The following is a 15,284-nucleotide window of genomic DNA, read 5'->3' as shown; positions in this document are numbered from 1 at the left end:
GGACTGTTGTGCGGGAGGTCGAGGGTTCGAGCCCCGACCGGACCAACGCTCAAGGTCTTAAAATAATTGAGAAGAATTTTCTACCTTTCTATAACATCGAGAAATGGTTAGATATTCGAGTCTTCCTGGATGGAGACGAATAAATAGAGGTCCTGTCTTCTGCAGGGGTAGGAGACGTTAATTTCCCACACACGACAATACATCCCGGGGTGGGATAAGTGAGTTTACCGGGCCCGCTGTAATTGGTGCCAGCTTTTGCGGTATCCCTGCCTGTCGGCATTCAGAATATCAATTTCTGACTAATTCGTTCCCATGTCACTCAAACGTCAGAAATTACATTTTTTTCAGGTCTGATTTTCACAACTGCTTAAATAGTGCTCCTTAATTACTGCGAGAATCGTGCCCGAATACGTTTCTATAACTGCAGTTCAGATATATGACTTTCATATATTGGTTGTGTTTAAACAGAAAGATATCGTTGCCCATCAACTTAAAAGGTGTCTGTTTGACCTACGGTCTTTCTGTTGAATTCTGAATTCCTTTAGAGACTAATTAACCAATTGCAAACGACCACGGGCTCTTAAAATGAGCTAGAAACCTTTGGAAAAAAAAGTCTCTTATAAGATCTTGAAATGACGGATAAGTGTCAAAAGGGTTTCATGTAATTGCAGCAATATCGACCTGTAGTGGGACGTTACTTACATTCATCGTTAAGAAATTTGTCGTTAGATACACAAACACAAGGTTGTTACGTCATATTACCAAGTTAACTTTCATTCAAAGCTGTTGCTACATTGTAGTTGATACTAGAAACTTAGTGCAAAGCTATTAATAAAAAATGTTCTCCAGTATATTGTTCGTGAATTTCATGAGCTTGTGATGGAAATAATTCAAATTTGCTCAAACTTGCGGGCCAATTTTGCGACGTTTTAGGTTTAAAAACACGAAAAGAGAAGAATGATAGCAGAGGGAGAAACGAAGAATCCAAACTTTAACAAAATGACAGATTAAAGCGGACAGGGGGAGGGGGGAGTGGGGGTTCCCTATATTTGGAGACGCCTCGCTAAGTTGAAACTCACCTCGTCCACCATCCAACCTTGTCTGAGAAAAGGGCAAATAAAAGTAAAACATAAGTTGATTATAAAGTCGATAAGGAAAAGGACTTCCTTGTACGTGTGTGAGACATACACTTTACCCTGTGGAAAACTATTCCCATGACAATTTGCCTCACAGATGTTATATCAAGAAAAAAATTGAAGTATGGAAATCTGAGTATGGAGATCCAAATAATAAAAATTAGTTCTCATGAAAGTAAGCATACGCAGTTTATGACTGATTCATTTATCGGAAGCATTTATTCAGAGTGGGCATACCATAAATACCGATGCTATGAAACTATGGGAAAACGAGAAGAATTGGAAAGTAAAAATACGGCCCCTTGTATTTTCCGAAAAATATGCTGAAAAATATGGGTAGTATTTGTAATCATAATAAAGTTCAGATACAATGCGCGCTTTCATCGGCTGAAAGGGCGTGCAGAGTACAGAGCTTGGAGCTCACGCCATCTACCAATTTGTACTGTGCCCAGCGGTTGTTCATTCCGGTAAAAGAGAAATTTCGGAATATGCGAGCAGGCAGGTAGTAACAGAAGAACCAATGAAAGGTTTGTAGACATGCTAATCACGGTAATCTGTGATAATGTAATGCGTGCAAGAACAAAAATCCTTAAAGAAAAAACCAAATGGACAATTTGAGTATCGAAGGTTTTAGTGCTCAGTTAGATTGTGAACTTACTTGGGGTAATGAAAAGCGAACACAGCTAACGCTCGTCCAGCATATGTAGTTTCGTGTTTAAAAACAAAACAGAACAAAACAGGTGAAACAAAACAGTGAAATTAAACTTAGAAATATATCCAAGCTGGCATTACGGTTAAAATTCATATAAATCTTGACGATTTCAGAGCGACTACGATCACGCTGAAGTGTATGGGGCCGGGGCCAGCTCATCATGGTGATCTTCAGTCATTGCAAGCAAGCAAGCCTCAGAAATTACACCGGCCGCCCTTCGGATGAACTGAACTATGAGCTTGCTCTAATATTCTTTCCGATGCGTTGAGTGGAAGGCCACATCAGTCACAGCAGCCGAGTTTTAAGGCGCTGTCAGAAATTTTCTTGTTCTTGTCTTGCCGTTCTTGTCTTGCCCTTCTTGTCTTGTAAAAAAAAAAAGAAAAAAAAAAACTTGCGTGTTTTATGAGCCACGATTCGGCCGGATTTCACGGAACATTTCACGTTGAGACAAAAGCTTCACGCAATAGTAGGGACCTTAAGATACCAGGACGGGGAGCTACGACGGGGAGGGCACTGTAAGAGTAAGACTGGGACGAGTCCCATCGTTGTCGCCAAAACCAAAATACTTAAGATTGTGTATTTTTTAGTAAGACGGCGAGGCCGATTTTTTTCGCTCTATAACAGCAATGACATCGTTTAAAGTGCCCCTGTCACAAAATTTGTTATTCTGTCATTCAAAAGTCCACATTAAAAAAGGAACTTTTGCGAAAAATTTTTCGATTTGAACAAAACGCGTTTTTTTTTTATGATCTTTTTAATCCTATTTTTATTTGGTACATCCCTTCCGCTGATCGAGAAGGTATGCGCTCATAAATGACGTAGATTCAGGAACGCTTGTTGCCGTGGCTCCCGTGTTTACTACAAACGTACGAATACGAGGCTACCAATGAAAGTTGCTATCATCGTATACAAACCGACCAAGCAATGTCCTCCATGGAGAGTGCTTCCGAAACAGAAAGCAACCTATATAGCAGCGGAAACGAAGAATATCCAATCGAAGTTGAAGCGAGCACGAGCGATTATGTTTTGGCACTCGACGAGTCGCTACCAAGAGCTAACTCGCGAGAACCTTATGCGGATGAACCCTTAGCGGATGAAGCGTGGCTTGCAAACCATAGGAAGGAGAAGGAGGAAAAAGATCAGCTATAAAATGAGTTGAAACAACGCTTTGGAAATTCTGTACGTGTCCAAGACTGGTAAGTTCACTTAGCAAGTAAACTTGGTAAGTTAAGCATTGTTATTGTTTGCCCTTGCCGTTATTTCTACAAATTATCCTGGTTTTTGGTTTACATCAACAACTATCTTACCTCTTGACTACTTGCAGGCGTCACGTCGCATGGTGGAAACAACATACAATCCGGCGAAACTGAAGTTTTAGCCTCTGCATCTAATGACTTTAATCGAAGGCCTACTCTGGGACTTTAAGTCGCCTTAAGTCGCCTTTAGTCGATGATAATAATCTTTATTGAGAATATCAATTTCACTGACAGGTGATTTACAGAATAAGTCGCTATTGGTTACACAACATTATTAGGGTTTATAATTATAATTTATAATTTAACAATTTATATAGCGCGTATTTACATGTGCTGATCAATAGCGCTTATTAGATATTGTTGTTAAGGCTGAGATTGGACGTCAGCATATCAGGCGCCTCTGGCAGCTATTTCAGTCCATGTAACAATCTCACCTTCCCACCCATCCCCCAAATACCCACCCATCCCAACCCAAGGGAGGACATCCACCACAAAGTAATCTCGTGCATCGGAAATTAACGTCTCCTACCCCCAACCCTGTAGGAGACGGGACCTCCATTAATTCGTCCCTATCCAGGAAGACTAGAATATCTAACCATTTCTTGATGTCATAGAAAGGTAACAAATTCTTCTCAATTATTTTAAGACCTTGCATTGAGTGTTGGTCCAGCCGGGACTCAAACCCTCGACCTCCCGCACAACAGTCCAGCGCACTATCTATTGGGCTAACGAGGCGGCGGTATGAGTTTAATTATTGTTATTGTGAGGTGGGCAATGGCTTCCATATACATAGAAATCCCATATGAAAATAGTCATGCACCTGTCTAACCCCTATGCTGGGATGGGTAGCTCCTACATGAAGAAAATCCTGATGTCGGATATACGACAATGTATACTCTTCCATCTTCTTACAAAAACAGCTATTAGCAAGACTTCCATATAACCCCATACATTAACTATGCATAGAGTGTTGGAAAGAAACCTCTATATTTAGTCTTTATAAAAAGATTGCATAAATGTACGGGGTTATATGGAACTCTTTCCAAAGCTATCTGTTTCAACAAAATTTCTGTCTTGTATTTATTGATATAAAAGTTGATAAAAAGGGTTGAAACTGAGTAATATCATCAGGATATAATAAATATTGAATCACATAACACCTACAGTACCAGATCATCAAGATAAAACGACAGAAAGGTATCCTGAAGAAAGGCTCAATTCTTGCCACTCACTTATACCTTGAGCAGTATAAATAACATTATCAAAAGTGAACTAAACTTAACTGAAGCTAAATTTTATCCTCTTAACTTACCCAGAGTAAAAGAATGACAAAAGTGGGTCATTTCTCCAGCATAAACTTATTGATCTGTACTAGCTACTTCCACCATAATATTCGACCAACTGAAAACATTTGAACTTTGTAGCTCGATGAACCTACTAAAGGCGTAATATTCATCCATCCTGAGACTTTGATGAACTTTTTGTACATTTCTCTTTCGTCAGTTCGATGATCAAAACACACATGAAATACTTCTGAGCCAAGAAAAACCCTTTACAGCAAACATGGCTGCCAGAAATATTTGATCACGTAACTTAAGTTTTGTCCCATGACCAAATTAAGTGCACGTGAGAACAACACGCACGCGAGCCTGCTGAAAAGTATACAGAGAACTTTATCTGTACAAAAAAAAATCATCAAAGAGCTTTAAAAAAATTCACTCTGAAAGTTAAAGTGGACGACCGCTTCAATGAAAACACCACGCACGTGCTTTTCCCTCGTGGAGTAGATTATCAGTATGGCCTGCATTCTTTCTGATCCGTACCCACCGAAAAATTCCGCCTTGTGTCTACTGACTGGTTACCTGCTTGCATTGCGGAAAGAAATGGTAAATTCGAGGTAAATTAAAGGGAATTTTTCCGTAATAGCAGATAACATGGGCGTACTTGGCGAGAGAAACCCTAAAATGTTGTCCCGCTCTTAACTTCGAAGCATGGAAACTAGTTAGCGGCGCATAGGTTGCTGGGAGAATTAAAATGGCGGGGACTACAGAGCCAGTTATCAGCTTGGAGAATTTCATTGTGACTCGTTAGTTTCTGGACAGGTGTGAGGTAACTATGAATGCTTTCAAGCCTGTAATACTGCCACCAGTCTAAAGACAAAACTTGAATGCTTAGAAGGTCCTGCTGATCCGATCAACAGTGGAGAAAGACCTTAGCATGTGGTTCTCAGTATGGTTAATATATGACTAATCCGGCCCTTTGTGCTGATTTCTCACTAACAGATATTTGGCCCAAAAACAACCCGCGCAAAGTAACTGCCACCTGGTCTAAAAAAGACCATACGCAGGCATCTAGAATTGACCGCTTCATTATCGCCAAAGGGTTAACCCCAGCATAGTTAATAGAGTCCCCTCTATTAACTATGACCCCAGTAACGAAATGTAATATTCTTCCATGCGTATACGCACTATCCGACCATGACTTTGTAAAAATTGAACTAACGACTAACCCTTATAACCACGGTTCTAGAATTTGGAATTCAACAGCTCTTTATCGTCAGATGTAGAATTTAAAAACATTATGTCAAAATCGATTAACAACTTTAAGCTTGAAATCCCCGAATTCGCCTCCCTTCGCGAATGGTGGGATGCTCTACAAATTGAAATCCGCAAAACAAGTATTTCATACTGTATTCGTAAACAGAGAACAGCAAATGCGAAAAAAATCCTAATTACTAACCATTCAATCCGTGCTAAAAACGCTTTACATTCTAATCGCTTAAATAACACAGATGTAATTAGCGACTTGGAAAGCCAATCGTCCTCTCTAATCTCGAAAGCAGCCGGAGGAGCTAATTAAAGTCCGCTCCCGAGCACAATGGTTCTACGAAGGCGAGAAACCAACATGCTATTTATTCCGTCTGGAGAACAAAACGAGCTGACACGAATAAATTTGAATCTCTCTTTGACGAGAACGGTGTTCTCAAAAATTCAGAAAATGATCTTGAAAACATTTTAACCAATTTCTATACGAATTTATTCACCAAGGATCCTATCAATACGCAAATCCAAACTGAAATAATTGACGACCTCGAGTTTTCACGGAGGGATTTTGAGCGTAATTTATGCGAAGGCCCTTTCTCTAAAAATGAAGCATTTGCTGCATTGGAAGGTCTCCAGCCCGGTTAGTCAACTGGTTCTGATGGCCTTCGAACAGAGTTCTATTTATTTTTTTGGAATGATCTAGGCGACTCCTCCCTCTCTCTTTTAAACCAGGCCTTTCTTGCTGGCTCCCTCGCAGATAGCCAGTACGAGGGCCTCCTACGCCTTGTTCATAAAAAAGACGATCATCGCCTTGTGAAAAACTGGCGTCCGATTTCCCTTCTGAATTCGGATTATAAACTAGCATCTAAGGTTATCACAAAACGACTAAAGAAAGTGATGAGTACCATTGTACCACGACCAAACATATGGCGTTATCGGCCGCACTATTTTTCCAATTTGGCTGTTCCGCGATACCCTCTATATGATAAGTAAGACAGATGAACCTGCTATCCTCGTTTTTGTAGACCAAGAAAAAGCCTTTGATCGTGTCAATCACGAATTTATGATGCGCGTTCTGCAGAAGTTTGGTTTTGGCCCCTCCTTCTGTGGCTGGGTCAACCTTCTTTATTCTAAAGCCTCTTCCCGAATTATTTTTAACGGCTCCTTGTCCCCACCCCTGTTTTTCTTCAGAGGGGTGTTAGACAGGGTTGCCCCCTCTCCCCTGTTTTGTATGTTTTAGTTGCGGAAGTTCTAGCTACTCAGATCCGTAAATGTAAATCTTTTGAAACTTTCTATTGAAGCTGGAGGCCTTCAATACAAAGTTTCTCAATATGCCCACGATACGACTTGTGTACCTTTTTAGGGTAGTCTACAAATTTGAACAAGGTTCGGGTGCCAAATTGAACACTTCCAAGACCGAAGCTATGTGGCTTGGAAGATGGTGAAAGAGGAGAGATTCCCCTTTCGGTCTAAAGTGGGTAAGATGAGAATCTTAGGGGTATTCTTTTCTAACGGCCTAGTCAGTGTTGATCATGATCATTGGCGTGCTATGCTTGAAAAACTTAGCACAGTCTTAAATCTTTGGAAGCAAAGAGGTCTTTCTTTTCTGGGTAGAGCTCTAATTGTAAATGTTTTAGGTGCCAGCCGCCTGTGGCATGTTGCCAAAGTTATTCCTCCGCCCCATTGTGTGCATGATAAATTTGAGACACCCGTTTGGCCATTTATCTGCAAAGGCAAAATGAAAAATGTTAGCCGTGACCGTTGTTGTGCGCCCCCAACATCTGGAGGCCTCAACATCGTTTACTTTATAGTCAAATGCGCTAGTCTACGCCTCTTTACCTTTTCTAGCCTCTGGGATAATTTTGGCACTTGTAAATGGCTTTACTTAGCTCGCTATTTCTTAGGTCACAAACTTACTACACTTGATCCTCGTTTCTGCTTCCCTAGTAACTCTTACCTCTGCTCAGCTTCCTCCTCTAACTCTTATCGAATCTACCTGAATAATTTTCGCTCTCTGCATCAAAAGGCCGGTACCTTTCCCGACCTCCTGACCAGCAAGAATCTTTATCTCTTACTCCTCGATCCCGTTCACCCTGCACTGACCCACGTCCTCTGGTTTTTGGGAGTCCATTGTAGGCTGTCCCATCGACCGTTGAGCCTGGGTGTGGCGCAGATCTAGGCTAAAGCTAATCGAGAACAAGAAAATGATATTTTATTTGGTTATTGATTCATTGAGTAATTCGAGTTCGATGTCAGTTAAAATCCTGGGGCTACACAAATAGCGACAAATGCGCGCGCAATATGTGATAAGCATGAAACGATCGAACATTGTTTCTTAGAATGCCACAGGGTAGGGAAAATATGGAATTATTTCTCCCCTAATTTCACCACCCTACTTGAATCTCCCTTTTCTGTCTCTCTGACATCAATATACTTCCCCTTCTCCACTAATCATCACTCCACGGGTACTTCCCTTTCAAATTACCTAAAAGCAACTATAGTGTACTGGTTCCGGTTTAATAGAAACCGTGCTACCTTCTGGTGTTCTCTCTTTAGTCCTAATCAAATCATCAACCTGATAAAAAGAGATGTCCAGGTTAGAATCTTTGGGAGTGACCATGATACGAAGAAAAACTTTTGGTCTTTCAAAAATGCCTTGTGCTCAATCAACAGCGATGAAGATCTTTCCTTTTTCCCCGCCCTTGTTACGCCATAAGTCTTAATTATCAACTTACCTTAAACCTGTTAATTTTTAAACCTTTACAAGCGGCCGCTTACTCCTGGCTGCTGTGGCCTGTGCGCTGTTCGCGCCGCCTGTGAGGAAAATATTGTAAATAATTAATTAGCAAAGAAAACATTTGTAATTATTTTACTAACTGGATAACTAATTTAGAACCTAGTTCATTAATTAGTTTAAACATCCACGGTGATCTATCTTTTTTACTGTATTTTTTCGACATTGCTGGAGAACTTTTAAGCAATGTTGAAAAAAGATATTTAATATATATTTTTTTTCTTTAGTGAGGAATCAACTTAATTGCTACATCGAGGGAGACTTAACCAGATTGCGAGCCATCAAACATTTCAGACTACGCGACTAACGAATATGACGAATGTGGTGCATTACTCTGCCATTATTTCGCTACTTTTTCCCGATTCTGACCAGAAGTATAGCGGGCTCAGTGTATAATCGCTACGCGAAAATTTTTTGGGATCACTTTCTGAAGGGCTTAGAAACCAGGCTCAACTCAATAGCCAAGCCTACTGAATCTGTGCCCAGGCCTTTGCTTGCTTGCGTGACCTTTTTGAGTTACTTTAAAAAAAAAAATAAAAACTATACGTTAACGTATAGATTGGTGTATTTTGGTGTAGTGGAACCTGATCAGCGCAATTTGGAGTATCTCTAAGTAATCTGATTGGCGCATCTTTGTTTTGGTGTATCTCAAAGCAATGTGATTGGCGCAATTTTTTGGTGTATCACAAACCAATCAGACTGTAGTATTCTTTGTGGTTTGACAGGTCTTCAAATTTCAGCGAATCAACGCGTGACTCGGGGAGAGCGGTTCGCGGATCAAGGAAACGTATTAGTCTTGTTGCGAAAGCGGTGTAGTGGAGATCAACGTACGACTATGGTTATTCTTCGTTCTAAAAGGGACTGAGTGGAATATGAGAAAAATTTTGAATCAAATATTGCTTGAGTTGTTGATGGGAGCAACTTCAAAACACCCGGCCGCCACTGACTGTTAAGAATGGATTGCTCCCGCGATCCCAATGTCGAAGAATAATGTTAAAAGAGAGGACATTTAAACCAGCGGTCCTGCATTCAAGTTTTCCTGGAGTCGAAGAATGATAAAATGATATGGTCGTTTAACTAGAGCATCTGAAATCCCGCGCTTACAGAGTCGAATTAAGAATGACATAACGAGATGGCCGTTAAACTAGTGCTCTCGTAATTTCGCGCTTTTGAAGTCGAAGAATAATTAAAGAAAAGGTGAGGTTTACTAAGTGTTGACGCAGTTCTGCGCTTACTTTATTTCGTTTTCTCGACTGAGGGATATTTCATTGCTATACATGAATTCCATTTTTAATTTCGTTGAAAGAACAAGGTAAGAATGACATCTACAAGAATTATGAGCTCATCTACCCAGTGTAATGGCTGTCCTTCGTGAGGACTATCGCTATGATCTGTCGGGATTAGAAAGGTCGTCAGGGAATTTTTTCTACCTCTTGCAAGTTAAAACGTGGATGTTTGTGTTAAATTAATTTGGATTGATGATCTTGTTTTTTGCCCCCGTTGACTGCTCTTTTTGGAAACGTTGAAAAGACCACCAAGTTATATTTATTTTTTGCGTCGACTGCCATGTTAAATATCCGTTCTTTTGCTTTTAAAAGTTCTCCACGAGTTAAATATTGTTTAAACGACACTTTCCCGCTACAATTGCGTGTTTACTTTTTAATCGCCAATATGGACTAGACTTTCTCAGGTGAAATGCCATTTTCCAGTAAATAACGTAACTTTTATGACATAATTCTGCTTTACAGAAAAATATTTGACAAGGAACATAATAGTACAGTGGGTCAATTTTCTACGCAACTCTCACGTGCTCAGACGTTTTCTACCAATAAAATTCGCTCTTAGCTACCTATGACTTTACCCCATTGCGTGTCAATTCCCTGTAAACAACCTGCACTTTATCACGTATTTAGAACATAGCTAGCAGAGTGGAGCAATCAAATTCATTATTCGTAAGCGTGCTCAAAATCCCGATAGTGCACGCTGATAGCGTCAGCAAATCCGACTTCGCCAGGAATTTTTTTTTCGCGCGAGCGGCCATTGTTAGCGCGGGGGAAAATAATATATTTCGCGACAATAATAGGTACAAACAGAAACTCGGCCTTCTAGTCCGAAAACGAAGACAATGTTTCGACCTTTTCCCTTGGGCTAGAGTTCTTAAATGAGGCAGAAAAAGAGAAAAACAAAGGAAAAGGAGATTCGGTATCAGCACCGTCACGATTCGCTTCAACTGATATTGTTGTCCGTTTTTCGCGTCGGATTTGATGCACAATTCCAGCGGCTATGTTCTAAAACAATTGGTTCATGCTTTCAGTGGTGCACTATCGAGTTATGGAGCACGTGGGAAGTTTAAAGAGCACTCAAGAAGCTAGAGTTGCCCTCGGCTATCGCCTCAGGCCACTGTTACGCTTCTTTCGTGCTCTCCAAACTTCCCGCGTGCTCCATAACTCGATAGTGCACGCTAAAGCATGAACCAATCGTTCATTGGCGCGCACAGGGCAAAGTCCAGGTAGGCAACAACCAATTATGAAGCACGCGTTGTTATGCTTTGAAAAACGGTACTCTTTTTCTTCGCTCAGTCTATTTTCACTTGTTCGAAGAACGGAGACCGGAAAAATCCTTGTCCAGAGGATGTTGGAGATAAAATAGAGCTTTCCACTGCAAAATTATATGGAAAAATATTTTGCGGCGACTATCTGTTGAAAAGGCTACACGGAGCCTATATTCTGGCCGGACCTGCGGTTCAGCGGATTGAATTGAATTGGTTCGAATTGAAGGCGTTGCTGTTTTAGCTAAATCTCTGTCTCAGAGAGCTTTTCATTATTTGTTAACATGGAGAGTTATGGAGATTAAGACTTTGGAACAAGTTGATCTCATCCATGACATCAACAATTTGGAAATACTAAAATTGCTAGAGGAAATGCGGGGTCGCTCAATAAAAATTTGCATGTGAACGCGATGACTTTGTTTATAAGTACTTCTGCTGCTTACATCTAATAACAAACCTCAGAAGTTTTTTCTGCCCCAGAACGATATATCACTGAAGGCATTTTATGCACCGCAAGTTTTTTGACTGATTGAAAGCTAAGGTACGTGGCAGTGATTTCCAAAAGTTTTTTTTTTTGTCAGAAAAGTATATTTCTTTCGTCCGCTATACACTCCTATATTAATCTATTAATAGATCCAATCGCCAAAGGTTACATACGACAATGAACTTTTACTGTTCCCGAGGGTTCTTGTTTTCATCGGTACGATAACAATAGAAGTGATTTACAGTACCAGGTTTGTGCTTTAAATAAATATATTTAAGTTCGCTCGAAAGATAAGTTTAAACTGTAGCAAGCTTGGTTATCGGCCCAGCATTTTAAGCTTGACTGACACTCAATGCCAAAACTCATCCTCGTTCCCAGGCTATGTCCACCAGATTGCTTTAAGTCAATTAAAAAGTGCAACGTAACGCTTATTTTGCATCTTTCTGCCCGGAAAAACTAAACGGAATGACTGATTGTGGCCCTTTACGGCCAGAATAATGATTGCGGTTTTGTCTCTGGTGAAGAGGCGGCAGTGAGCATTATTATAGCCTACGAGCAGTTCGTTATGTGGTCTCGTCCCGTAAAGTTAGAGAGAGCGTTGCGTGATGAGTTCAAATTAGGGCTGTGGAGGGTACTGCTGGAAGCGTGGTGTCAATGCAGTTTATTATTACCAACAATTATTCTGACACCAGAATTAGTTACTAAGCGTCCCATTTCAACCCACACATCCAAAAAAATAACTCCTGCATGGGTAGCATGCCTGTGTCTGGCCACTAGTTTATGTTTTTGGATGAGGTGCACTTCTTGCGATTGTGCTGCACTCTAGCGAGCCCTTCGGAAAAACATGTCACTGAGAGCAGACCTTCCAAGACACTATTCAGAAAGCAAGTATTTCCAAGGTTTGAAGTTCCCTTTGGTTCCATTTAACCATGAGTAATGTTTAGAATTAACGAAGAAAGCGTAAGTTCAGCCAAAGGCAGAAGATTCGTATATATACGGAGCATAGCGAGAGAAGGTAATATTATTTCCTGCGAAAATTACACAAAATCAAAGGCTCCTTAGAGAAACCTCATGGTATGAATTTTTGGCGCCCTTGACGTAACATCTGGCTTTCTTTGGAAGGTGAAACGATAAAAATTATGTTCCCAAAAATGTAATGTCCTCAACTCAAAACTTTTGTTTGTAGATCATTCGAACGATGTTTCAAGGAATTTTCTTTTGATAGGTGAAAAATTTAATTATTGCCATGTTTTGAAAGCACAATTATTTTCTGCTCAAGGTTAAAGATTCACAAAAAAAATCTCTTTAAAGAACGTTACTTTAAAAAGTGATTGTTTGAAATGAAATGTCCGCAACACACTTTGTTCAACTCATACCTTCAAGGTCTTGAGAGGTCACTAAAGCATCTTTTTATTTGGTGTAAAGGGCACACTAAAGGTATTTTCTAGATATGTTTTAACACCATTGTTGAACATTTTGATATTTAAATTGGGGTTTAGAATGTTAAGTCTCTGAATGTAATGTCCGCAACATGGAATCACCATGTATATTCATATTCCAAGGCCCATTCATTTCCTAAAGTTATTTTTGTGGGTACACCTGTACAGTAATAGCTGGAGTTGTAAAATGAGTTTCCAACTTTGTAATTATATGCTGTTGAGATAGTCATTGATAGAGTTGTGGGCAGTAATGTTCCTTTTCTTCTTTCTGTCTTCAGAAAAGATTAACAGTTGGGGATCTTGGAGTTTTTAGGAAAATTCGTATAGCTATCTGTTGTTGTCACATTTGCATGAAGTAAGCACTTGATTACTTGTGGTCTTGCCATTTCGTAATGAAGTGTTTCAATTTATTGCAGCTGTAACCTGATTTATAGACATAGCAACACCAAGTGCATTGTTACCATCTTGTTTTTATTACTTGCATAATCATTGTGGTTGCAGATACTCCAGAGTCGATGTTGTTTCCATTCTTGAGCATCAGTTGTTGAGAGTAGGAAATACAGATGTCTATAGCACAGAAAAATAACGGGTTACAATGTAACTTAACTTAACATATTTAATCATCTGGTTGTATTATTTTGGATGCTCACCCCTTTTCTTCCCTTATGCCTCGCCTGCAAATGGAAGTTAATAACTTACCTTGTTCTGTGTTGTGCTTGAGGTTGGATTTGTCATTTTCAGTGGTTTTTTGGAAATAATGTAGTAGTTTTCCATCCTTACACCCAAAGATGCATTTTCTTAGACATATGTATGAATTTGCTTCTCAAATCTCTGTATTTTGTTATGCAAATGATAGCAATATGTATGCATGGTATCTAGTATTTTTGTTTTTCCTTTTCTTTATAAAAAAGTACCTTTTCAGTTCTAGTCTTATAGGTCTTACATTAATTGTTGTATCACTGTGGTTCAGGTGTTTAGGCAAAGTTATCTACATAAACTATATTATATTTACACAGGTTGAAGAAAAATGGATATAGGCTTGTGATCACTATAGTATGACTCCAGTGTACCAGCAGATTGCACATGTTGTGGTACATTTGTATAAATGTGATCTATTTGTGTACGGAAGTCAGTAGTATACTGGTTAATCAACTGTGTGTAGCCTCTGTTTGTGATTAGAAATGCTCTGAGAGCTTTTTGTTCCACAGTTTCCTGCATCAAGTTAATATTGAAATCTCCAAGTAATAGAGTAGGAATTGTGGGTTTTGTTAATACTGACTTATGGAGATGAGTAAGAGCCTCAATCAACTGTGAAATTCTAACAGTTTTTGACCGATAGATACCAACCACATGAATATTTGGAACTGGATGGCTAAGAACTGTTACAGTAATTTCCACATTATTTACATTAAATCTATATACTATGTAATTTCAGTATAATTTAAATCATTCTTAATGTACTCAGCAGTTCCATAGCAAGTTCTGATGTTAGACTGACTAAAGTCATTTCTGCACAGATTAAATCAGCTTGTATGTGTCATCGCATGCAAAACACCAGAACTCACCTCACCTAGAAGACGTGCTTTCACATGTGACATTTTCCGAACACTTTCCGAACGGATGGCCAAATCTTAAAGGGTACTTATTTTTAAATTATTATAATTATATGTTGCAAGTTCTACACTTAATGCCATACAATAAGAGGAAGAGGGCTTACCTTCTGTCCCAGATGATAAACCGCTCATTTCAACATACTGCTTTCTTCTTGTCGTCAGTCGATTGGTCGTCGTCTATACGATGTCCTTTTAGCTGGGGCTCTTCACGGTTTACCAAAATTAACACTAAACCTCCATCCAACTATCACTTTGTTCCCAAAAGTCTTGAGAGGCCCCATAGCGAGGTTCTCATGGTCGTGGGTGGAACAAGGTAAAATCTACGAAATTTCACGCTAACAAATTTGCAGTAAGCTTTCAGCTCAGTTCATATTCGCGGTGTTGAGGTCTTCACGCACGAATCCGTTCATGTTATCGCCACTTTTAGGACTCAGGCGCCCATTTTTCTGCAGTCGAGTATTCTGTTGCATATTTCCTTTTCAGTTTTTGCTCCACAAAGGTATGTTTTGATCAAGTTTGGAATAAAATAAAACTATCACGCTTCAAGGGACTGGACGCCATTTGAAATTTGTCCAAAGTAGTTCAGCATATTCTCACCTCTGTACCACCCCCCCAAGTATACGTACACTGTGACTTTGAACAGGGAAACTTGTCTGGGAGGGGGAGAAAAAGTGTTTAAATCCAGGTTTAATGTCTAACAGAGTGAGTGAGTGAGTGAGTGAGTGAGTGATTTTTTATTGAATTTCGTCCCCAAACCTT

The 15,284-nt window shown here is 39.7% G+C and overlaps 1 long non-coding RNA gene across 1 annotated transcript; it reads right to left on the bottom strand.

Moving 5' to 3' along the window:
* Positions 1–12,119: 12,119 nt before the first annotated feature.
* LOC148737693 (uncharacterized) lies at positions 12,120–15,267 on the bottom strand. Its single transcript, XR_015996192.1, has 2 exons — positions 14,630–15,267; positions 12,120–13,479 (listed from the first exon to the last, which is right to left on the bottom strand). It is a non-coding gene; the product is annotated as an uncharacterized LOC148737693 (long non-coding RNA).
* Between the last annotated feature and the right edge of the window lie 17 nt (positions 15,268–15,284).

This window comes from Stylophora pistillata, chromosome 2, assembly GCF_964205215.1.
Source record: "Stylophora pistillata chromosome 2, jaStyPist1.2, whole genome shotgun sequence".
Classification (NCBI taxonomy): Eukaryota; Metazoa; Cnidaria; class Anthozoa; order Scleractinia; family Pocilloporidae; genus Stylophora; species Stylophora pistillata.
The sequence above is the reverse complement of the archived record's forward strand: the minus strand, read 5'-3'. Positions and strand labels throughout refer to the sequence as shown.